The sequence below is a fragment of the Eretmochelys imbricata genome, chromosome 3 (assembly GCF_965152235.1).
Source record: "Eretmochelys imbricata isolate rEreImb1 chromosome 3, rEreImb1.hap1, whole genome shotgun sequence".
In the NCBI taxonomy this organism is placed as follows: domain Eukaryota; kingdom Metazoa; phylum Chordata; order Testudines; family Cheloniidae; genus Eretmochelys; species Eretmochelys imbricata.
The window spans coordinates 155,796,435-155,820,266 of record NC_135574.1 but is presented as its reverse complement, the minus strand read 5'-3'; the positions used below and the strand labels follow the sequence as shown (position 1 = coordinate 155,820,266).

Genomic DNA, 23,832 nt, shown 5'->3' with positions numbered 1-23,832 from the left:
AGATTACTGCAGTCAAAACACAAAAAAAGAAAAGGCTGGTCTGCATCAAAATTTGTTTTCTTCTGTACATTCTCCTTCCCCGATGTCTTCAGCAGTACTAGTATGAAGCATGCAGTCTTTCAATTAAGACAGTGATGAGTAACAATGAAAGTGAAGCTAATTCCATTTCTTCATTTTCTAATAAGAATTTTGCTACTCTGCCTCCTTCAGCGTCGAAAACTCCTACTCTTGCAAAGTCTTCAGATGTTCATCAAATTGGTACAAAGACAATTTGAACAGAACATCCCGTGACCAGAAAAATTAATTTGACCGTACATTTGCTAGAGGTATTTATAACAGTAATACACCACTTCATATGGTCCAAAATTCTTTACACGCTAGAATTTTTTTTTTTGCAAGTAACATGCAATTTACAGGTTTCAGAGTAGCAGCCATGTTAGTGTGTATTCGCAAAAAGAAAAGGAGTACTTGTGGCACTTTAGAGACTAACCAATCTATTTGAGCATAAGCTTTCGTGAGCTACAGCTCACTTCATTGGATGCATACTGTGGAAAGTGTAGAAGATCTTTTTATACACACAAAGCGTGAAAAATACCTCCCCCCACCCCACTCTCCTGCTGGTAATAGCTTATCTAAAGTGACCACTCTCCTTACAATGTGTATGATAATCAACGTGGGCCATTTCCAGCACAAATCCAGGGTTTAACAAGAACGTCAGGGGGAGGGGGTAGGAAAAAACAAGGGGAAATAGGCTTGAATAGAGACTGGGAGTGGCTAAGTCATTATGCAAGGTAACCTAAGTTAATTGTATCCAATTTGCAAATGAATTCCAATTCAACAGTTTCTTGCTGGAGTCTGGATTTGAAGTTTTTTTGTTGTAATATCGCAACTTTCATGCCTGTAATCGCGTGACCAGAGAGATTGAAGTGTTCTCCGACTGGTTTATGAATGTTATAATTCTTGACATCTGATTTGTGTCCATTTATTCTTTTACGTAGAGACTGTCCAGTTTGACCAATGTACATGGCAGAGGGGCATTGCTGGCACATGATGGCATATATCACATTGGTGGATGTACAAGTGAACGAGCCTCTGATAGTGTGGCTGATGTTATTAGGCCCTGTGATGGTGTCCCCTGAATAGATATGTGGGCACAGTTGGCAACGGGCTTTGTTGCAAGGATAGGTTCCTGGGTTAGTGGTTCTGTTGTGTGGTATGTGGTTGTTGGTGAGTATTTGCTTTAGGTTGGGGGGCTGTCTGTAGGCAAGGACTGGCCTGTCTCCCAAGATTTGTGAGAGTGTTGGGTCATCCTTCAGGATAGGTTGTAGATCCTTAATAATACGTTGGAGGGGTTTTAGTTGGGGGCTGAAGGTGACGGCTAGTGGCGTTCTGTTATTTTCTTTGTTAGGCCTGTCCTGTAGTAGGTGACTTCTGGGAACTCTTCTGGCTCTATCAATCTGTTTCTTCACTTCCGCAGGTGGGTATTGTAGTTGTAAGAATGCTTGATAGAGATCTTGTAGGTGTTTGTCTCTGTCTGAGGGGTTGGAGCAAATGCGGTTGTATCGCAGAGCTTGGCTGTAGACGATGGATCATGTGGTGTGGTCAGGGTGAAAGCTGGAGGCATGTAGGTAGGAATAGCGGTCAGCAGGTTTCCGGTATAGGGTGATGTTTATGTGACCATCGTTTATTAGCACTGTAGAGTCCAGGAAGTGGATCTCTTGTGTGGACTGGACCAGGCTGAGGTTGATGGTGGGATGGAAATTGTTGAAATCGTGGTGGAATTCCTCAAGGGCTTCTTTTCCATGGGTCCAGATGATGATGATGTCATCAATATAGCACAAGTAGAGTAGGGGCGTTAGAACAATGCTTCCTCAGCTCTCGTCCCCTAAGTCAACCATAAAAATGTTGGCATACTGTGGGGCCATGCGGGTACCCATAGCAGTGCCGCTGATCTGAAGGTATACATTGTCCCCAAATGTAAAATAGTTATGGGTAAAGTCACAAAGAAGGATTCTAGGTGGACTCCTCCTGAAGGTCGAAACAGCAGACTGAACTTCTACACAGAGTGCTTCCGCCGACGTGCACGGGCTGAAAATGTGAAAAAGCAGCATCACTTGCCCCATAACCTCAGCTGTGCAGAACACAATGCCATCCACAGCCTCAGAAACAACTCTGACATCATAATCAAAAAGGCTGACAAAGGAGGTGCTGTTGTCATCATGAATAGGTCGGAATATGAACAACAGCACCTCCTTTGTCAGCCTTTTTGATTATGATGTCAGATTGTGTGGGTGGGTGGGTGGGGGGGTGAGAAAACCTGGATTTGTGCTGAAAATGGCCCAACTTGATTATCATACACATTGTAAGGAGAGTGATCAATTTAGATAAGCTATTACCAGCAGGAGAGTGGGGTGTGTGGGGGGGTATTTTTTCACGCTTTGTGTGTATAAAAAGATCTTCTACACTTTCAACAGTATGCATCCGATGAAGTGAGCTGTAGCTCACGAAAGCTTATGCTCAGATAAATTGGTTAGTCTCTAAGGTGCCACAAGTATGCAATTCACAAAGTCACAAGTAGGAAATGGCTTCCGAATGCCAAAAGCAGAGGGTGTGAAAAAAGTTGCTGTTGTTGCACAAGCTCCTCACAAGTCAAAAGTGAACAGCATTGTCAAGGTTTTCAAAAAAACAACCAAGCATCAGCAGCGATTTTCAGCATCATTTAGTACAGCACTCAATTTCATCCACACCAACTAAGACTTCTCATAATTGACAGGCAGCTTCTATTAAATGTCTCAAAGATCTTCCAATATTCAAGAAGGCTCTACAACCAGTTGCTGTTGAAGAAGGGGTGGCCAGGTGTTGCCCCTGAGTAAATCCCATTGACATTCTTGATGGTGTCTTTTGGATGTGAAACTCAAAATTCATTTCATTACTTGAATCTGTAGCTCAATCCATTCTGAATATGGAAAAATTATAGTTCTACATTGCCTGACGCCAAGAACAAATTACTGAACATTAAGAAACATTTGTGAGAATACTGAACAACCCACTTACAAGAGTTGAAGAGAAACAGACAGACAAATTAATATCATGGAAAAATCAAGTGATCACTCCCACACACAATGCTACCTACCTTCTTGACCATGCTTCCAGAGCCAACTTTTGACCTCAGTGACTATTGCAAATTTTAAAGGCTATAACAAACAAATGATTCTGATGGAGGTAACAAGTTCTAAAGCAAGAAGCAGCCCATTCAGTCATAAAACAATGCAGAGTGCAATCCCAGCAGTTGAATCAAAGCAGCTTGTTTTCTCCTTCATCATGGTGGGAAAGATTGTGTCGTTGCACTCTACAGTGGCACAAATTATTTTAACACTTCTGTGTACTACTACGTGTGGAATGAAATTGGTCAGTTTGGGTGATCATATATTCAAAAACCAGAAACAGTCTAAAGACCTCCACTGCTAGGAATCTTGTGACCACATATCACAATTTAAGATTAGTGAAGAAAATGGCACGTGACAGTAGACTCAATATTCATCAGATGAAGAGCAATAAGGAGATACTGAGGAATTTGATGATGACAAGCACAGGTGCTGACTTTTGTTTTTGCCAGCAGGTGCTTGCTCTCCTCTCTCCCTCCCCCTGCAGGTACTGAGCACCCCCTATTTTGGGGGGAGGGGGGATGCATGCTTGAGCCCCAGAGCACTCACGGAGTTGGTGCCTAGGACGAAAAGACTAGACATCCAAAAATATTTAAAATAAATATATCCTATTGTTGTTTAATCGCGTGATTAATCATGATTTTTTAATCGATTGACAGCCCTAATAGAATATCATTTAAATATTTTGGATGTTTTCTACATTTTCAAATATATTGATTTCAATTACAACACAGAATACAAAGTATACAGTGCTCATTTTATATTTTTGATTACAAGTATTTGCACTGTAAAAAAAATAGTATTTTTCAATTCACCTAATGTAAGTAATGTAGTGCAATCTCTTTATCATGAAAGTTGAACTTACAAATGTAGAATTAAGTACAAAAAAACTGCATTCAAAAATAAAATAATGTAAAATTTTAGAGCATGCAAGTCCACTCAGTCCTACTTCTTGTTCAGACAATCACTCAGACAAACAAGTTTGTTTACATTTGTAGGAGATAATGCTGCCCGCTTCTTGTTTACAGTGTCACCTGAAGGTGAGAACAGCCGTTCTCATGGCACTGTTGTAGCCGGCATCACAAGATATTTACGTGCCAGATAGGCTAAAGATTCATATGTCCCTTCATGCTTCAGCCACTATTCCAGGGGACATGCGCCCATGCTAATGATGGGTGCTGATATAACAATCCAAAGTAGGGCAGATCGACGCATGTTCATTTTCATTATCTGAGTCAGATGCCACCAGAAGAAGATTGATTTACTTTTTTGGTGTTTCGGGTTCTGTAGTTTCCGCATCGGAGTGTTGCTCTTTCAAAACTTCTGAAAGCATGTGACACACCTCGTTCCTCTCAGATTTTGGAAGGCGCTTCATATTCTTAAACCTTGGGTCGAGTGCTATAGGTATCTTCAGAAATCTCACATTGGTACCTTCTTTGCATTTTGTGAAATCTGCAGCGAAAGTGTTCTTAAAATGAACAACATGTGCTGGGTCATCATCCAAGACTGCTATAACATGAAAGATATGGTAGAGTGCGGATAAAACAGCGCAGGGACATACAATTCTCCCCCAAGGAGTTGAGTCACAACATTTAATTAACGCATTTTTTTTTTAATAAGCATCATCAGCATGGAAGCTTGTCCTCTGGAACGGTGGTCAAAGCATTAAGGGGCATAGGAATGTTTAGCATATGTGGCACGTAAATACCTTGCAATGCCGGCTACAAAAGTGCCAGGCGAATGCCTTGTTCTCATTTTCTAGTGACATTGTAAATAAGAAGAGAGCAACATTATCTCCTGTAAATGTAAACAAACTTGTTTGTCTTAGCGATCAGCTGAACAAGAAGTCAGACTGAGTGGACTTCTAGGCTCTGAAGTTTTACATTGTTTTGTTTTTGAGTGCAGTTATGTAACAAAAAATAAATCAATATTTGTAAGTTGCACTTTCACAACAAACAGCTTGTACTACAGTACTTGTCTGAGGTGAATTGAAAAATACTATTTCTTTTGTTTATCATTTTTACAGTGCAAATATTTATAATCAAATATACACTGATTTAAATTACAATACAGAATACAATATATATGAAAATGTAGAAAAACATCCAAAATATTTAATAAATTTCAATTGGTATTCTATTGTTTAACCGTGTGATAGAAACTGAAATTAATTGTCATTAACTCTCTTTAGTTAATCGCGTGAGTTAACAGCGATTAATCGACAGTCCTAGACAAGACATAAATGAAGCATTTGAAGCTGATAAAGAAAATAACGAAAACAAGATGCTTGAAGAGTTGGCCTGCTGCCAACCTAGCATAAGTACATATAAAAATGACTTTTCTTTTATATTCACTATGTGTCTGTTTTATTTCTTTAATCTCATTTTCCTTTTGTAACTATTCAGTCTTGAATGATGCTTACATTTAAATGCTAAGCAAACACTGCTAAAAATGTAATTATTAAAACTTTATTTCATTGTCTTTTGCATTTTTCTGAGTTAAATAACTATTAAAAGTAACTTGTTTTTTTAGGTTTCAGAGTAGCAGCCGTGTTAGTCTGTATTCGCAAAAAGAAAAGGAGTACTTGTGGCACCTTAGAAACTAACAAATTTATTTGAACATAATTAGCCATAAATATCTAAGGCTAAACTTACTGGAAACCATGAAACCTTGCTCTTTTTTTGGTTAGTTGTTACTGTTCTAGTAAATTAATGCTTTTAAATATCTGACCAATATTTGACCAGTTATTTTTGGACCAGCTCAACCCTATGCCGACACTTACATTTTGGCCATTAACAACTACCCCAGTCTGATTTGATTAACTTGATGCGGGGGATGGAGAGGGAAAGATATCCAGAAAGAGAGTTAATTTGTCACTCAAAGGGAAATAACTAAATTAGAACCACACAACTACCTTAATAGGAAGAGATCCACTAGAGAAAGGACCCAAAACATGAAGTTTAGTGGAAAGCCTCCCCTCTAACTACAAAGAAACCAATTTCCAAGAGACTGAGAAGTCACTTCAAGTCTTCTGGCCCCATGCTAATTCTGATCTAGTGTGTGCTTTGGATACAATATAGGATAAAGAAGTTTAACCAGGCATCACATAATGTGTAGTAGACAAATTAAGACTTCAAGGTGGATAAAAATTGATTTGGGAAAAAACCAACAGATTTTTTAAAACGATTTTTTATTTAAATTATCATAGGTTTTTCTTTTTCAAAAAATGCTGTTTAAAAATGAAATCTGAATTTAATACAAAATATGTGAAGGCATAAAATTATTATAATCTCTTAAAACATTTAAATAAAAAATAAATATGCTGAATCCATGAACCTCTATCAAAAACTTTAAAGGCTACTTTTCTATACAAAGAAAGAATCAGGGGGGAAAAACATAACTTTTGATGTCAATCTTTATCAATACGGCACAATAGGTCACGTACTGTATTAGGAGCTTGATCCTGTGGATGGACCCAGGAGCTGTGCTTACTGGGTGCAAGAGACTGGCAAAGTCATCACAAGTGTTGGAACAAGGTCTCTGACTCCAGGAGACACCACCATGCATCTCATCAGGATCAACTACTGTAATGGTCTCTTACTCCTATTTTATAGGTTCTCTCTACCTGAGCTCTGACTGGCTCAGTTTTCAAATTATTACTATTTATGACTCCACCCCATAATTCACCATTTTCTAACATTCTAAAAATGTACAAGAAGAATCTAAAAATATTAAGTTAATATAAATAAATGTATATACATATAGTGTGCCCTCACAGGTAGAAAAAAAAATACACTAGATTTGGTACAAAGGCTCTACATCATTGTAAATGAACCTTTTCTAAATAGCTATGTCAACCAAGGAGAATGCACTTTTCTTTAGAAAATAAATGAAGTAGAAAAATAGGAAAATTGATTAAAAACCTATGATTTACATTGAGGCTTTCCATTTGGTGATTTAGATCACCAATTTAAATCAATCCATCCTGTAAGAGTCAAAAAAAGGAAGTCAAAGGAAACCAGAGCGCCTCAAATTCCCAAAGTAGATTCCAATCGTGACCCAGAGATGTGCAGCTCAGACAACCTCCAAATTTTGACAGTTCTTGTCTTGCAAAATTCTGGTTGTTGTGATTTTACCCAGACTGGAGGGTGAGTACTATGGGAGGGAAGTGAAAGGCCTACTCCCATTAAAAAACTAAATAAAAAGAAGGTTTTATTCAATGGAACACCATACACATGCTACGGGCACTCTGCAGACATATGCACATTTGAAACCTAAAGAGGTATTGCCCAAAATGAAAGTCTTGCAATTCTATAAATCACATACAGTAGTACTATCTACTAGTCAGGTTGACTATTCTTTTGCATCTATGATTAAATCCCAATACACTTTTACCAATATATTTGCTTTTCTGAAATTTCATGGCTATTATGAAGTTACAGTCAAACTAGTTCAAAGTTGTCAAAAACATGCTCAGCTGATGTTCAGCTGGCTAGAGAGGAACACGGAGCTCTTAAAACTTGACAATTCTAAAATCGGTTGTCCGGTCCTTTCATGTTTTGCAATACTTCTACAATTTTCCGTAATTAACTATGACACAAACTCTTGTGAGAGACGTGGGGTAGAAATCTGGATTGTCTATTTTAACTGCAAACAGCAAAGGAAGAAACACAGGATTACAGCCTATCAAAGGCAACTGAGAAGGCACCATCTCTCTTTTCAAGTCTTTGCCTTTCAGGTTGTTTTTTCTTAAAACTGATATAGTCACAAATTGATCTTGGCGAACCTGAAGCGTCAACAATGGCAACAGACTGCTCCAGAATGAAGCTGATGTTAAAGAGCTGCTAGAAGGCCAGAACCGGGACATAATCTAAACACAGCCAAGAAAAATTATGTAAACAACATTATAAAATAATCCAAAGAAATGTCTGTATTTTAAGATGAGCACCAATGCTTTCTATTTTGCCGCTAACAACTCTTGGTAGTAAATTATTTTACAGAAAAATGTACTATCTGTTTTCATTACTTTAATCCATTCAGTTTCTTGTTTCCTACAAATTCCTTCATCTTTAAGCATGCTGATTCAATCACTAATCACCTGTTTGCAGCATGATAAGCCTTCATATTAATAAGGTATAGAAGAGAAACCACCACCTACTGAATCCAACACTGAAAAGTAAACTGACTAGCCAGCTTTTCATTGGAGCATCTTATCAAAAATTCGTAGGGTCTACCAAACTAGTCCACAACTCCAGCTATCCATTTCTTCAGCAGTTGATTCCACCTACTAGCCACATCCTTTGCTTCAACCACTACTGACTCCACCCATTCCTAATGCCTGCTAGGCAGTTCAAGTTAACAAAAATTATTGTTTCCTAATTAACGTAACAAAAGTCTTAATGTCTCACTATATCCCTTAACTTGTTAGAATAAAGTTTTCACTTACAGATGGAAATTAGAGCCTAATTTTTCTATATCAAAAACTTTCAAATATATGTTTGTGTAATTACTTTAGAGTGACCCGAAAAACTTCAAAAGAATAAAAATGTAAAGAGAACCCACTAAATTGGGTTCTCTCTTTTGAAACAAAATATAACCTTATCAAAAATGATCTCAAAACATTCTACAAACTGAAATGGATACACAAAGAAATCAAGCAGCCTAGAGGATACAGTAGGAAAGGAAGATGGTGTAGATGCAGTAACTGTTTAACACTGTACAGCAGTTTTCTGTGCAAGTAGTAAGAATCCCTAAATCCAGGAGTGAATTAAGTACAATGTAATTACCTTAATTTTATTCTGGCTATGGCTTGTCTATATTAGGAAAGTGCACCGGTTTAATTAAATTAATTTTAAAATAGTCTAGTTAAAATGAGCACAATGCCTTAATGTAAAAACCAGTTTAACCCAGATGGTAAACATGGATAGATACAAACCAGTTTAACCCAGATGCTAAACATGAATAGACACATGGGTTAAAACAGTTTAATGTCTCTACTACAAAGTTAGGCAGGTTACAACAACCTTGCATCAAACTAGCTGTGCATGTGTCTACACTTAAATTCATCTCCCACCAATGTAAGTGCCTCATTACAGTGACACAGTAACACCACTTCCACGAACAGAGTCACTAAGATCAACGCAGTGCAAGTGCAGACACTGCATTACCTATGTCGACCCCAACAGTCCTCCAGCTGCTGTCACACAAACTGATTGTCCAGCATGGTGAGCACACCTAGCAGCTCTCCACTGTTGCGTGCAGCTGTCCAGCTGACCACGCCAGCTACACGGTCCAGACGCACTCTGGACTGGCACAGGCAGGAGATACTGGATCTCCTGGTCCTTAGGGAGAAAAGGCTGAGCAAGGCACAACTACAAACCAGACAGAAATGAGGACATCTGCAGGCAAACCACATGGGAGATGTAGGAGAAGGGGAGTGATGGGGATTGGCAACAGCGCTGCATGAAAGTGAAGGAACTGAAGCAGGCATACCATAAGACCAGAAAGGCCAAAAGTCAACCCAGTGCCAAGCCACAGACCTACCGATTTTACCAAGAACTGCATGCCATACTTGGAGGAGAGCCCACCACCATACTGGAGACCACCGCGGATATCTCCAAGGGCAAAAACTCCTGCTATGAACAGCAAGGACAAGGAGAAGGGACATGGGACTAGGGGTTCCAGCTATGCTGCAAGCCAGGACCTGTTTATGATTCCACTGCAGTCCAGTCAGTCAAGCATGGTACCTTGGAGGACCCTTCAGGTAAGTGTGTAAATGCATCATTCTAAGGGGAGATACACTCAGCTACCCACTTTTTATTAGAAAAAGTAGAGGTATAACAAAGGGAGGTAGCATTATCAGCTTTTCATTCCCCTGTACAGTTAGGCAGGGAGGGCCATGTGGAGCAGCTTATGTACACAGCGATGTCCCTTGAATCTTCCTGAGAGATCTCAATGAAACTTTCATGGAGGCACTCTGCAATCCTCTCCCAAAGGTTTTAGGAATGGCAGCCTTATCTCTTCCTCCATGGTTGGACACTTTCCCATACCAGCTGGCGATAACTTTGGCAGGCACCATTGTGGTACACAGAAGAGCAGTATTTGGGCCCAGACTGCTTTGGGATGCCAGCAGAACCTGTACTTTCTATGGCTTTGTTACCCTCGGGATTCATATGTTAGCTAAAACCACCTCAGCTTATAAACAATGGTACCAGCTGCAATGGGTTGGATCACTGAAACCCCCTTGGGACTGTCAACCGATGTGCCAAGACAACTTCTGACCCTGCTTTCCCTGCCAGCTTGGGACTCCAGCACCCTGTCTCGTTGAGCCAGACATGCCAGTCTGCTCCAACACACACCCAGGGTCTGAACCACATGCCCCAAAGCTGCATACTTAACTGAAAGCAACTTAAGAAGCGTTCCTATCTTTAACACTCAGATGCCCAACTCCCAATGGGGTCCAAACCCCAAATAAATCCATTTTACCCTGTATAAAGCTTATACAGGGTAAACTCATAAATTGTTCGCCCTCTACAACACTGATAGAGAGATGTACACAGCTGTTTGCTCCCCCCCCCCACCCAAGATATTAATACATACTCTGGGTTAATTAATAAGTAAAAAGTGATTTTATTAAATACAGGAAGTAGGATTTAAGTGGTTCCAAGTAGTGACAGACAGAATAAAGTGAATTACCAAGCAAAATAAAACAAAACACGCAAGTCTAAGCCTAGTACAATAATAAAACCAAATACAGATAAAATCTCACCCTCAGAGATGTTTCAATAAGTTTCGTTCACAGACTGGATGCTTTCCTAGTCTGGGCACAACCCTTTCCCTGGTACAGCCCTTGTTCCAGCTCAGGTGGTAGTTAGGGGATTTCTCATGATGGCTGCCCCTTTATTCTGTTCCACCCACTTATATATCTTTTGCATAAAGTGGGAATCCTTTGTCCCTCTGGGTTCCCACCCTTCCTTCTCAATGGAAAAGCACCTGGTTAAAGATGGATTCCAGTTCCGGTGACATGATCACATGTCACTGTTAGACTTCATTACCCACTTGCCAGCACACACATATACAGGAAGACTGACAAGTAAAACAGGCCATCTACAGTCAATTGTCCTGGTTAATGGGAGCCATTAAGATTCCAAACCACCATTAATGGCCCACACTTTGCATAACTACAATAGGACCTCAGAGGTATATTTCGTATTTCTAGTTTCAGATACATTTATACAAATAGGATGACCACACTCAGTAGATTGTAAGCTTTGTAATGATACCTTACAAGAGACTTTTTGCATGAAGCATATTCCAATTACATTATATTCACACTCTATATGATTTTATAAAAATATGCTAATGAGTGCAACGTCACACCAGTATATGTTGGATCATATTAAAGAAGTTCTGTATTAAAATCACAAATGAGTTTGATTCCCCATAGTTCAAATTCCAGGGTATTACTAATTAAGAGGTCTCTTGGTTTTTGGTACTGTTTCTCTCCCTCTATGTGTGAAACTTGCAAGCTGCTAATTGTGTTAGTACATTCTAAGACAGAGTCTATTCTCAAAGCAATTCACAGAGAGAGAGACTCAAAGCAATACAGAAACAGCACCCAGAGACTTTCATGCCCTTTTGTTGTATTAACAATTGTGATTAAAATAGAGATAGAGGATGGATGTGGATGGATGCTTGGTGTGAATAATAACTGAATGATCAGGGAGGTGCCAGCCTAAGAATCCAGTGTCCATCGGCTGAAGAAGGCGTCAAGTGGAAATAACCAGAGGACCCCTGGAGGGCAGACTGGAATCCACCCAACAGCCTCAAGAATGGGAGAACCAAAGAACAAGATATCATCTTGGAGCCGTCAGGGATGTGCTATCTGCTGATTGATTCAGCAACAGCATGATGAAGCAATTCCCATAGACTGGCATAGGAAGAAATTCCTATAAAAATAGACTCTAAAAAGTGAGAACTTTGGGGTCTGATTCTGCAAACCAACTTCCAGGAGCATCAGATGAGCATCTGACAAGGCCCTGCTCCCTCCTCATGTCCAGGCCACCTGGCCAGTGGCTTGGCATGAGCAACTCTAAGGCTGGTAACTATGATAACAACCTTGCAGAACCTGTGTGTGTGTGTGTGTGTATGTTTGTATGAATGAATGTGTGAATAAATATGAGATTGAATGGAATGTTATAACTATAACTAACTGCTTACTATGATTCTTTCTGTATTCACAGTAAATGTGGTATTTTGCCTTTTTCCCTTTAATAAGATCCTGCTGGTTTTTATTTTATTGGTATAACATATACAGTGCCATTATCCTATATGCATCGTTTCATGAAACCATGCAATACTCTCCTCATTTCCCTCACCCTGGCAGGCAATACTCACTCTGACTAGTGGTGAGTGGTTCAGCGCAAAAGCAATCCAAAGCAGAAGTGTCAAGAAGCAGGTCTTATTTAGAACTTTAGGGAGCAAGGAAGGGAGTTCTGAACCTTAACTTTCGCTTTCCATAATGACTATACTAACAATGGTACGGCTGTGTGTATTACCCGTAGCTGCTGCCATTGTGGTTCCTCCTCACCTGCAGAACACCTAAGCCATATGAGGAAGAAAAAGAAGAGAACTCAGGATGACATGTTCAATGAGATCTTACAAGCCAATGCTGCATCACACTGTGAGTAAAAGGCCTGGAGGCCACCAGTCAGTGCTCAGTTTTCTGGCCCAGAAGAGGGTCTCCACTACTCCAGTTGCTCTGTGAACACTACCAACTACCTTGAACTGATTTTCGCTATTTCCCACAGCAATCCATCCTCCACAAAAAAGTCATGTTCCCCGCTGATGCGGTTCTTCTTGCAGCTCTACCAGTACCAGAGGATCATGTAGCCTGAGCCTGACAATAGTGCAGAGCTGTGCAGGTTCCATGTTTCTCTCACAGATGGTGGACAGCAAGGAGGGCTGTGCAGATTCATGGGATTTTTTAGAAAGGTTCAAAAATCATTTCTAGTTTTCTTGTATAAACAACACCCCAATTCTTATGAAAGGTGCCATGGACGCTTTAAAACAGATCATATTTGCTTGGAGTGACTAAATGTCAAAGGGGGGGAAAAAAACAGCATTTCCAGCAGTATACTGCCCCGTTTTCATAATGGAAGAACTAGGAGGGAAGAGTGCCACATACTGAATCACCAATATCACTTATGGCAACGTCTATATGTTCTTTGAAGGTCACCTATCTGAGAGCTGATCCTGATTGTCTGGTAAATTCACAACATAAGCTGAAATAACAACTGCAGTGTTTTCTAATGGTTGGCAAGGGTGTTGAAAGGGTATTGACAGAGCTGAAGGACAGGGAAGATTGTGAAGAGCCTGTCCACATTGGACCGGCTTTAAGTCAACAGTATTAGGCCCCCACCTTCACAAGCAGCAAATTCACTTTAGTTTCTTTTTTGTCTATTTCTGAATTGTGGACTCTACAATTAAGCGTAAAAGTTTGTCATCTTTTTTATTCGTGCAAGAATATAAATTGATTATCAATAAATTCTAAGGGTTTTATTGCTGAACAATTCTATAATAAATGTCCTTCTGCAGAGACTATGTCATCACAGGAGGATTTTTTTAATGCGCCAGAAGGACTAGACACAGCAAATTTCAACTTCAGTTACCACTATGCTTGTATTGAGTCGGCAACAAGTTAAATGTTATTTTAGGAGAATTCTAAGTGGGAAAAAAAGATTCGTGAAGATTTACTTAGGTTTTTCATTATAAAAAACAAACTCAAACCACACAAAACTCACTAAAGATTCATCCAGTATAAATGCTAGAAAAAGCATGAATCACCAATGAGACAACTAAATCTAATGTATGCCCTTTTAAGTACAGATAATATCAATCGTTTGGGTATATTTACAACTTTAGAAACAAATACCAAAAACTCATCAACTGCCAAATGGATGCTGCTGCTACTGCTTTGGAAGCAGAATGGTCCCAGTTCTTCAGAACGTTCATGTTCAATCATTATTTTGGCAGTTGCCAAAATTTTCCTGAGGAACATAACTGACAGAAAGGAAATAAAGATTAGCAGTTTACAACTCAGCTAAACCTACACAGAATTTCATGGGACAAAGAAAAGGCAGCCCTCTGGCTAGAGAAGCTTCTTCATGACAACTTTCAAAGTGCCACTGCAAATACTAGAAGTGTCAGAGTTTCTCAAAAAATGTTCAAAGAATATTTTATAATGGGAACTAGCTGGCAATCAAAATATAAGGGGAGGTCACGGATTCTGTGACTTTCCGTGACCTCCATGACCTCTGCAGTAGCCGATGCAGCTGGCTCAGGGGCTGCACAAGCCGGGCAGCTCCTGGGCCAGCAGAAGCAGCAGTTTGGGTGCATGGGAGGGGGCTCAGGGCTGGGGCAGGGGATTGGGCTGCAGGGCGGTGCTTACCTGGGGGGGAGGGGTCCCCAACTCCCACCAGCATGCCCCTGCAGCTCCTAGGCTGCGGTTCGCGGCCACTGGGCGCTGCGGAACCGGCACTTGGGGCGGGAGCAGCACACAGAGCTCCCCTGGCCACACCTCCTCCTAGGAGTTGCAGGGACATGGTGGTCAGAGCTGGGTAGGAAGCGTGCCAGCCCCACCTCTCCCCAGGTGATGGCCCAGGGGGTCCTGGGCCATCACCCACCTCCCCCCCCAGCACCAGCGGGGGTCCCGGACACACACACACCCAGCATCCCTGGTGCCCCCAGACACACACACCCCAAAGCACCCATGGCTCCCAGCCCAAGCTTTAGTTAGGGGTATATAGTAAAAGTCATGGACAGGTCACGGGCCGTGAATTTTTGTTTACTGCCCTTGACCTGTCCGTGACTTTTACTAAAAATATCCATGACTAAAACGTAGCCTTAGTTATAACTAATACTGTTGAGCCTAGGGCTGAGTATTTGTAGTATTATTCAAAAGCAACAAGAGTGACACTGGAAATATGCAAGACAAAAGTCAAGAAACTATCTACACTAGAAACATAAGTCGACCTACATTAGGCTGACTTGCAGCCACCACAGTAATTACTAGAGTGATGCATGTCCACACTACCCTCCTTGCGTAGGTGGTGAACATCCTGACCAGAAGCACTTCCACCAACCTAAGAGGGGCAGTGTCGGGAGCTAAGAGCCAGGTCTCTCAGCTCAGCTGGCAGCTCCCTGTCAGGAGCCTGTCTGCCCCACAGACTCCCAGTGGGCTGCCTCCCCCTGAACATTTCCCGCCTGGAGGTGGGAGAAGCCGCCCAGAGTTTCTTGCCTTTGGTGAGTGGGGTCCAGCTGCCCCCCTCCGTCTGCTACCTGGTGGGAGCTGAGCAGCCTTGTCAATTTCAGGACTCTGAGCTGTGAAAGGGCTTCTCACCCTGGCTCCTGCCATGAAATTGACAGGACAGCCAACAGCCCAAGTAAGTAATGCAGGGTCTACACAGACACTGCGTCGCCCTAACTACACCAACATAAGCCCTACGCCTCTCGTGGAGGTGGAGTTATGACCTTGTAGTAGGGAACATATATTGGCAGGACAAGGCAGTACTGTAGACACTGACATAATTAGGTCAAAGTAAGCTGCCTTATGTCAACTTAACTGTGTAGTGTAGACCAGCCCTAAATCACGTTCCACCATAATTTAATGATGCTGCATCACTTACAACTGTAAATGTTGCAATGATTAATTTGATATGTTAGATCATGTTTAATGTAGGATAGAATTGGTTTAGGTTGACACTTCTCTGCTATTGTTGATGTTAAATAAGATCTCACCTTTTTGCAAGATGGTTGATATCAAGAGCAAACTCAGATTAGAATTATTTAGCTACGTTTAAGAATGTATACTTCAGGAGAAGGGCTTCTTTGCATGTAAGTTTTCCAAACACTCTACTGTATGAAATGGGGCAAACAGCTTTATACATTCTCAAAACCACACTGCAGTTTCTTAAAGGTTTACAATAGAGTCCTATGTTTCTTAAAAAGGGAAAGAATGAAATCAAGTGTCAGCAGTATATGGTAACTAAAGGGGTGTGTGTGTGTCTGTCTGTCTGTGTGAAAATAAACCAGAGTCTCCAAAATGAATCTTTGAGGAAGTGTTTTATTACCAAGCAGAAAGCCAGACCACAAGATTTACATGTACCCGCTGTTTTCAGATACTCTTGAACTTGTAACTCAATCTTGTAGCCTTTTGATTAGCAGATCAACTATAAAATACTTTAGTTTCAACAAATAAAGCAGAGGCAGCACATACTTATTGATTTGTTGCCCATAACTAACAAAACATTGTTTATAAATTCAACTTCCCAAACTAATGACTCATTTTTGGGATCTAAATACTAACACTTTTTACAAAATCAGATTCCAAAAGTTATTTAAATTTCTTATGAAACTAACCAAAGCCATACCTATTACTGACAAATTTGTAGTTTATCACCACCAGTTTCATAAGAAAACAGAATGGAAATAATTCTTAACTCACAGAAGGTACTGTAAGGTGTAAATTAAGTTTTGCAGAGATATAAGGCCGTATGGGTCCAATTTTCAGAGGTAGCGAGCAGCTGCTCTTACTGACTTCATCTGTACATGATGCCGACATCCCCCTGTGACTCTAGCCTGAAAAAAAAAAAAAAATCTGGCCCAAACTATACAGCGAAGTCATGTCAAATCTGCAAATAGTTTTGGCTGATCCAAAACTGCATTTTTCAACAAATAAACTGCAAAAAATTTCACACAGCTCTATTTAGGAGATTAACTGTAATGGGCATCCAGGTTTAAAAAAATATCTTGGCCCTATTTACTACTGATGCCATTTTCTTACATTTCACTTGGTTTGAATAGTAAAACTAGCCCATTCATTTATGGTTAGTTTCACTTCATGTTCTCAAGCAGTGGAGCAGAGGTGGGCAAACTATGGCCAGCGGGCCACATCCAGGACCATCCTGCCCAGCCTTTGAGCTCCCGGCCAGGGAGGCTAGCCCCCGACTCCTCCCAAGCTGTCCCCCGTCCCCCACAGCCTCAGCTCGCCGTGCTGCCAGCGCTCTGGGCAGTGGGGCGTTGAGCGCCTACCGGGTAGTGCAGCTGACTCCAGCTGGGCGGCGCAGCCACCAATCCTGCTGCTCTGAGCAGTATGGTGAAGGGGCAGGGAGCGGCCGGGGAGGGTGGCAGGGGGGAGAAAGGCACAGCCTTCCCTACCCGAGCCTCCATACAGTTTCGGAACTCCGATGTGGCCTTCAGGCCAAAAAGTTTGCCCACCCCTGCAGTGGTGCAAAGTCAAAGTGTTAGGTCCACAAGCAGTGGTGGGCAATGTCTAAAGGTTTTGTAAATTTTGTTTTAAATACACAGAAACCCAAGAATTTTAATCTGAAGTGTTTTTTCTTCTTCATCACCTCTCCACACACCACAACACACCCACACCCACACAGAGCTGGGATACAGAGAGACCTGTGCTCCAGGAGAGCTTCTCCTCCTTGGAGAAGTCAGGGGAAGCTGACTTCGGGAAGGTCCTGAGAAGATTTCTTCTCATTTTACAAGTAATATGCAACAAGCTTCCCAAGCATTCCTTAATGCCCCACAAGTCTATTGTGTCTTCAGTCTTGCTGGCTTGCTTCACACTGCATTCAGGAGAGAATAGGAAATAAGTGCATATACAGTAGAACCTCAGAGTTACAGACACCTCGGGAAAGGAGATTGTTCATAACTCTGAAATGTTCGTAACTCTGAACAAAACATTATGGTTGATCTTTCTAAAGTTTACAACTGAACACTGACTTAACAAGCTTTGAAATTTTACTATGCAGAAGAAAAATGCTGCTTTTAGCCACCTTAATTTATTAAATGAAGCAAGCACAGAAACACTTTCCAAACCTTGTCATGTTTTTGTTTTTTTTAAACTTTCGTTTTTTGGGTTTTTTTAGTAGTTTATATTTAACAGTACTCTGGTTGGTTGGGTATTTTTGGGTCTCTGCTGCTGCCTGATTGAATACTTCCAGTTCCAAACGAGGCGTGTAGTTGACCAATCAGATCGTAATTCTGGTGTTCGTAACTCTGAGGTTCTACTGTAGGTTTTCCTGCAGCTATAAAGAGTTCAATTTGCCCTGATAGGAGAGAGGTTGTGGCCTTTTTTGCTTTTTTATAATGTAGAAAAAAAGATTTTCCCTACCCAAAAAAAAACACTAAGCAAGTGCACAGTGAACGAGTTTTTACTCATAGGTACCATGAGAGAACTGTGAGCAGTGGCTACTTATCCAGAAACAACAGTGCATCTGGTCACCTTTGGAATATTTTATTCATGATTCTTAGGGCTAGAAACTTGTTTTTCAATGAAGGCTTACACTGATGGCTTATTCTCAAATTTTCCCACACCATCATTGGTGTGCAGACTTTTTTCAAGACCTGCCAAATCATTTAGAAGACAAAACTAAAACATTTTATGGACCCAATACTATGGTTCCACATTTAAGGCGGCAACTGGGATATTATGAGTCCTACCCCTCCGCTGCATACACACAAACACAAGGTCCATTGTCATCAGTAGGACTTTGATTTTATCAGGTAAAATCTCTAAAGATATTCTTGCCGAGCATCTCAAGCTTCTCTTAGCTCCTAACACTGAGCAGACTGTGCATGCACCATCCCTACACAGTAACCGACTAAGTCATCTCCAGCCCAGGGCTAATGCTGGACTTTCCTTGACCAGGATAGAGATGGACAGTGGAACTGATGCTCAGTTCCTTACCCCTTTCCCCCCAACCTCCCACCCGCAGTGTCCAGACAGCATAGAAGAAGCAAATCACAGAGTTTAATACAGAATACATAAAAGTCAGATAGCGGGAGGGCGATAGCAAATTGAGAAAAGAAGTCTCTTGAGACTTCGGGGGTGGGGAGAGAAACAGGGACTAGCCGGGCAAGGACACTGGAAAGGAGGAGGCAATAAGGAGTAGGAAGGGAAACCAAGAAGAGGCTGGGACTAAGAGCTGTGAGGGGAATCGAGATGGAAGGAACACAGAGTAGGAACCAGAGATGGAGAGGCATTTGGACTAGGAACCAGCATAGGGGAACAGGGGTGGGGGAATCTTTAATTACCTGATCACATACTTACTGCCCCCCACGGGACCCCTATCTCATTCAGTGCACAGGATGGACCTTCTCTGAGGATAGTCTCCTTCACTACACCCTGATCTCTAGGCCTCAGTCTCATATATTGCATAAGCTGGAATGTATGTGCTATTTGTTCAACTGGAGCAGGTGGGTCTAGGCCCAACCATAAGTAAAGGCCTGCCCCCTCAATTAAGAGGGAGGAACCACCGTGCCCAAGCCACGATTCATTTCTTAGGACAACAAGAGAAAAAATAGGATCAGGACGGAAAGTTATACGGTAAACATCAGGGATCCAGAGGGAGACACCAAGCAGAGAAGCCCAGACGGCGCCCACTGCCTCTCAAAGGCATTCAAGGAGTCAGTGGACACTGCCCGGACAAACTCTGCTTGGAGACGTGAGCAGAAACAGGCTCTGCAGTCACAGAGTATCCCCCTCTCCCCGTCCAGGTTTCCTCCTCCTGGAGTGCTGGATGACCATCTTGGTTAGTGCCCGGAGAAGCCTGACAAGGAGTTCCCACAATTTTGTGGGGCCACAGCTAGGATGCGAATATGAGCTGTTGGAAGGTTTGCAGTGAATGAGGCAGGAGACTGCAGGAACAGAAAGGACAGTCTCATAGGTAAGCCAATTGAATAATGCACTGGAGAACTAGAGTCTATCCCTTTCTGTGACAGAGTTCCTATGTGATGATGGGCAAGTTTCTCAAACCAAACTTTTCACAGGTAGTCACTAACTGTTGTAGCTCATTTTCTGGATGCCTAACATGAGACACTAGTGTCTGATTTGCACAAGTGCTGAGCACTCACAGAAGCAACTGAAGTTAATTAGTGGTGTGCTTTGAACATTAAGTGCTATATAATGCTCAGTGTTAGGAAAAAGTCAAGTCCTGGGTATCTCAAATCCGGTACCCAAAAGGAGTGGAAACTTTTCACCTTAATCTCTGTGCCTCAGCTCCCCACCTATAAAACAGGGATAATACTACCCCATCCTCACAGAGGAGTTGTGACAATGAATTCATTAATGTTTGTGAATCACTCAGATACTACAGTGACAAACACCACAGAAAAGCCGACAAGGAAATTAATTGAGTCTTCAGAGCAGGATTTGGATGAAGCACAGTGAATAAGGCTTCAGGCCACACACTGAACAGTGAAGTTAAAACAAAATATTCAGTTGCTGCTCACTGAATAAGGACCTTCCATCCTGTGCACTGTATAAGGGAGGGGTCCTGTGGAAAAAATAGTATGTGATCATGTAATTAAAACTGTATCGTAAGACATATGCACAAGGGGGGCTGAATTAAAGTTGCACATTAATATTGGCATTTCCTAACTTCTGAGTGATTGACTTTGCAACCTTAACAACAGAAGTAGCTGTTTTAAATGCCTTATTTGTTTTGGGACCAGATTAGCACTCCTCACACACAAAAACCCAGTCAGTGGAGATTTCACAAGTGAGCAGAACTAAATGAATAACTGTCGTAATATTCAAGAAATTTTTCTCTTCCGTGTCGGTATGTGTAAGGCAACACAAACGTGGGAAACTGTAACTCATCTCTATATATACTGTAAATCATAATCAGTGCTTTTAATTCATTTGGAAGAAGAGACGTTATAAAAAAAGATTGTAAACCTAAAACTTCAATTTATTCCTATAAACTACAGTCAGAAATAAGAATATTAAAATGAAAGGGTTTTTTTTTTAATTTCATAAATATAGACTGTATCCCCATTTAATGTCAAGCTCTCTCCTTCAACATTCCCTCATTTGGTGTCTCTGTAGGTTGCAGCCTTCCTAAAGAGAATGTGCCTAAAGGAAATATGTCTGCAGATAAGAGGATTAAGTAGACAGTAATTATAAATTAATAGATGAAAACTAAGAGGATAAAAAGAATCAAGTACCAGGGGAAATCTGGATGATAGGACATATGACTAAAATACTAAGGAAACAAATAAACTCAGCAATTAGACACCTACCTGGAAATACTCTCTCTGATACTAAAGTTTGTCTGCTTATCACAGACAAACTGCTTACTGCTGTACAAAACACAGAAGTACCAGCCCCTTATTCTACTAAATTTACAAAAACCGCAAAAACTCAACCTACCACAGAGATTTAGCATGGAGTCCAAAAAGTTTTAAGAGTTTATTATAAAAACCCAGGCTGCGTAAAAACTGACGACAAAACCAGCAGTGAATACACAGTAAGACTGTCTAGATCAAGCCTCCCGCCACGGAGCCCAACTCCAGAGAGCTGTTTCCCCAGGGCAACAACACCCGCGAGTCACTCGGGCGCCCGCCAAGAGCATGCCAGGCGCGCGGCCGAATAAAGCCTGCAGCGGAGGCCAGCCGGGCCCGGGGAGACGAGCACCCGGGGGCCGGGCGCGGGGGTCTCCCGCTAGGTGTGTCAGTGTCCGCGGCGCAGCGGGACCGGGGGCGGAGCAGACGTGCCAGACCACGCAGCAGCGGGACCCCGCGAAGCGGCGCCGCTCTGGGAGCAGGGGCAGCGAGGAACGCCCCGCAGCACCGGCCCCAATTCCGGGCGGGGCGCTCCCTTACCTGCGGCGCGGCAGCGGGAGGAGGCCGCAGCCCCCGGGGCTCCCCGCCCCCTTCACACCCTCGCAGCCGGAGGCTCAACCCCTCATGGAGCCGGGGGCCTGGTGACAGCGGCCGGGCCGCCGCGGTGCGGGGGAGACAAGCCAGGCCGCCGCCATCTTCCACGAGATCACCCCTGACCTCCGACCTCTTCCCAAAGGTCACTTCCGGGTCACTTGTGCCAGACGTGGTCTTCCACTTTCCCTGCTTAAAGGGACAGCGCCCAGCTCGGGGGCCAGGCGGTCACCCACCGCGTGTTGCTAACACCCAAGTGCTGACACATGCCGAGCCTGGTCCTCCCCTCCCGGCCCCCGCAACAGACCTGGGCCTGGCTTAAAAGCCATCAAGAGACTTGTCAGAAACAACACTCCGGGGGCTGTTTCTATTTGCCTTTGGGGCCTTGGGGCGGGGAGGAGGGAGGGTGGTCACCGGTTCCTGCTTTTCTCCACAACCATCACGGGCTCCAGCCGTATTTATGTTACATGCAAGTTGCGAGTCTCACGTCATCCCCTGACTCCAGACGGTGGGGCTTTAGGAAAATCACCCAACGCCGCAAGACTCCCCCTCAAATCACAAGAGTTGGCAATGCAGCCTCAGTATAAAAAACGGAGACACTGGTACTGCCAGGGGATAGATTTCTATGGGCACGGGGGAGGAGGGGAGAGAAAAGTGTTGCCTTTCTTTCCACTCAGCAGAATGGCACATTCAGACCCAAACTTCCCTGCCATGCTGTGGATTTGATGGTCCAAACAAGCCCAGGTTTATGGATTTGGATGGCAGGGCCCAGATGCTCAGAGGCTTTTAGGTTCATAGATGCCAACCGGGCAGCGCTGCGGATCAACTCATCCCCCTCCACTCCCAGCCCTCCTGCCCACCAGTGGGCCCCACTAATCTGCAGCTCCTCCCAGCACCTCCTGCCCCCCACGATCAGCTGATCAGCAGAGGGGAAGAGGTGCTGGGGAGAGGGGGAGGAGCAGGGGCAGGAAGAGGCAGGGGAGGGGACAAGAAGGGGCAGGGGTAGAGCTTGCGGGAAGAGGTGGAGTGGGGTAGGGTGGGGATCAAGCAGCCCTTGGGGAACTGGGGAACTCGGCGCCGCTGTTTAGGTTCCTAACTTCCACTGAAATAAATGGAAGTTAGGAGCCTAAATACCTTTGAGGATCTGGGCCTATGAGAGTTCTGTGAGGATATTAGGATGGCAACCCCAAGACACTAAGGGGGTGATTGCCCTTGAAATGTATATGCATTCTGAATGTTACCTATGTAGAGGGGAGGTAAGTCAATTTACTCACCAATTCTATGCTACAGAATTCCTCTGTCTGACAAAGTAATTGCACAGACCATGAATTCCTATCTGTGCAAGAGGCCGCAGATGGATTTTCTATAGGGATCACATACTAAAAGTAGATATTATTTAACAGGAGAATTCACTTTCTTTTTTTTCTTAGGAATCCAATACCAGTCTTTACCGTAAGACTATTACAAACACACGCACGCGCACACACACACAATGATTTCAAATTCCTTTTTATGAACAATACTACAAAAGATAACCTATTACAGCACAGCCATTACAATACACCCTAACTAGACTAACATCACTAACTAAAGATTTGTTATTTTCCTTTAAAATGAAGACCATAACACAGTGCCTAAACCTCCAAATATATACAACACCTTACAAAATAAATATATAGAGATTGGGATTTCTGACAATCGGAGATCTTCTGCTTTCACATAGGGTCGCCTTGGATATTATATTGACAATTAAATAAAACATTTAGTTGTATTACATAGCCAGTTGTTTCAGCATCCTTACTACTGAGCACAGACACAACTTCAAATAAGAAAGAAAAGAAAACTTGACAAATAGTGTAGCCGTTAGGCTCACACACATCTTTGGCGCAATGATGCAGTGCACCTCCTGAAAATATTTGGCCTTCGGTCTGTGGTTCCT

The 23,832-nt window shown here is 42.5% G+C and overlaps 1 protein-coding gene across 4 annotated transcripts in view; it reads right to left on the bottom strand.

The window, feature by feature from the left end:
* Positions 1-22,009, bottom strand: part of LCLAT1 (lysocardiolipin acyltransferase 1) — a 210,108-nt gene extending 188,099 nt beyond the window's left edge. Inside the window, exons 1-2 of one of the 4 annotated variants that reach the window (XM_077813647.1) lie at positions 21,843-22,009; positions 16,669-16,802 (exon numbers count right to left, since the gene is read on the bottom strand). The gene's annotated coding sequence lies outside the window, so the exon portion shown is untranslated. Of the gene's footprint in view, positions 1-16,668; positions 16,803-17,630; positions 17,708-21,842 lie in introns of those variants that run through there. The other 3 variants (XM_077813651.1, XM_077813649.1, XM_077813648.1) reach the window with 3 other exon arrangements.
* Between the last annotated feature and the right edge of the window lie 1,823 nt (positions 22,010-23,832).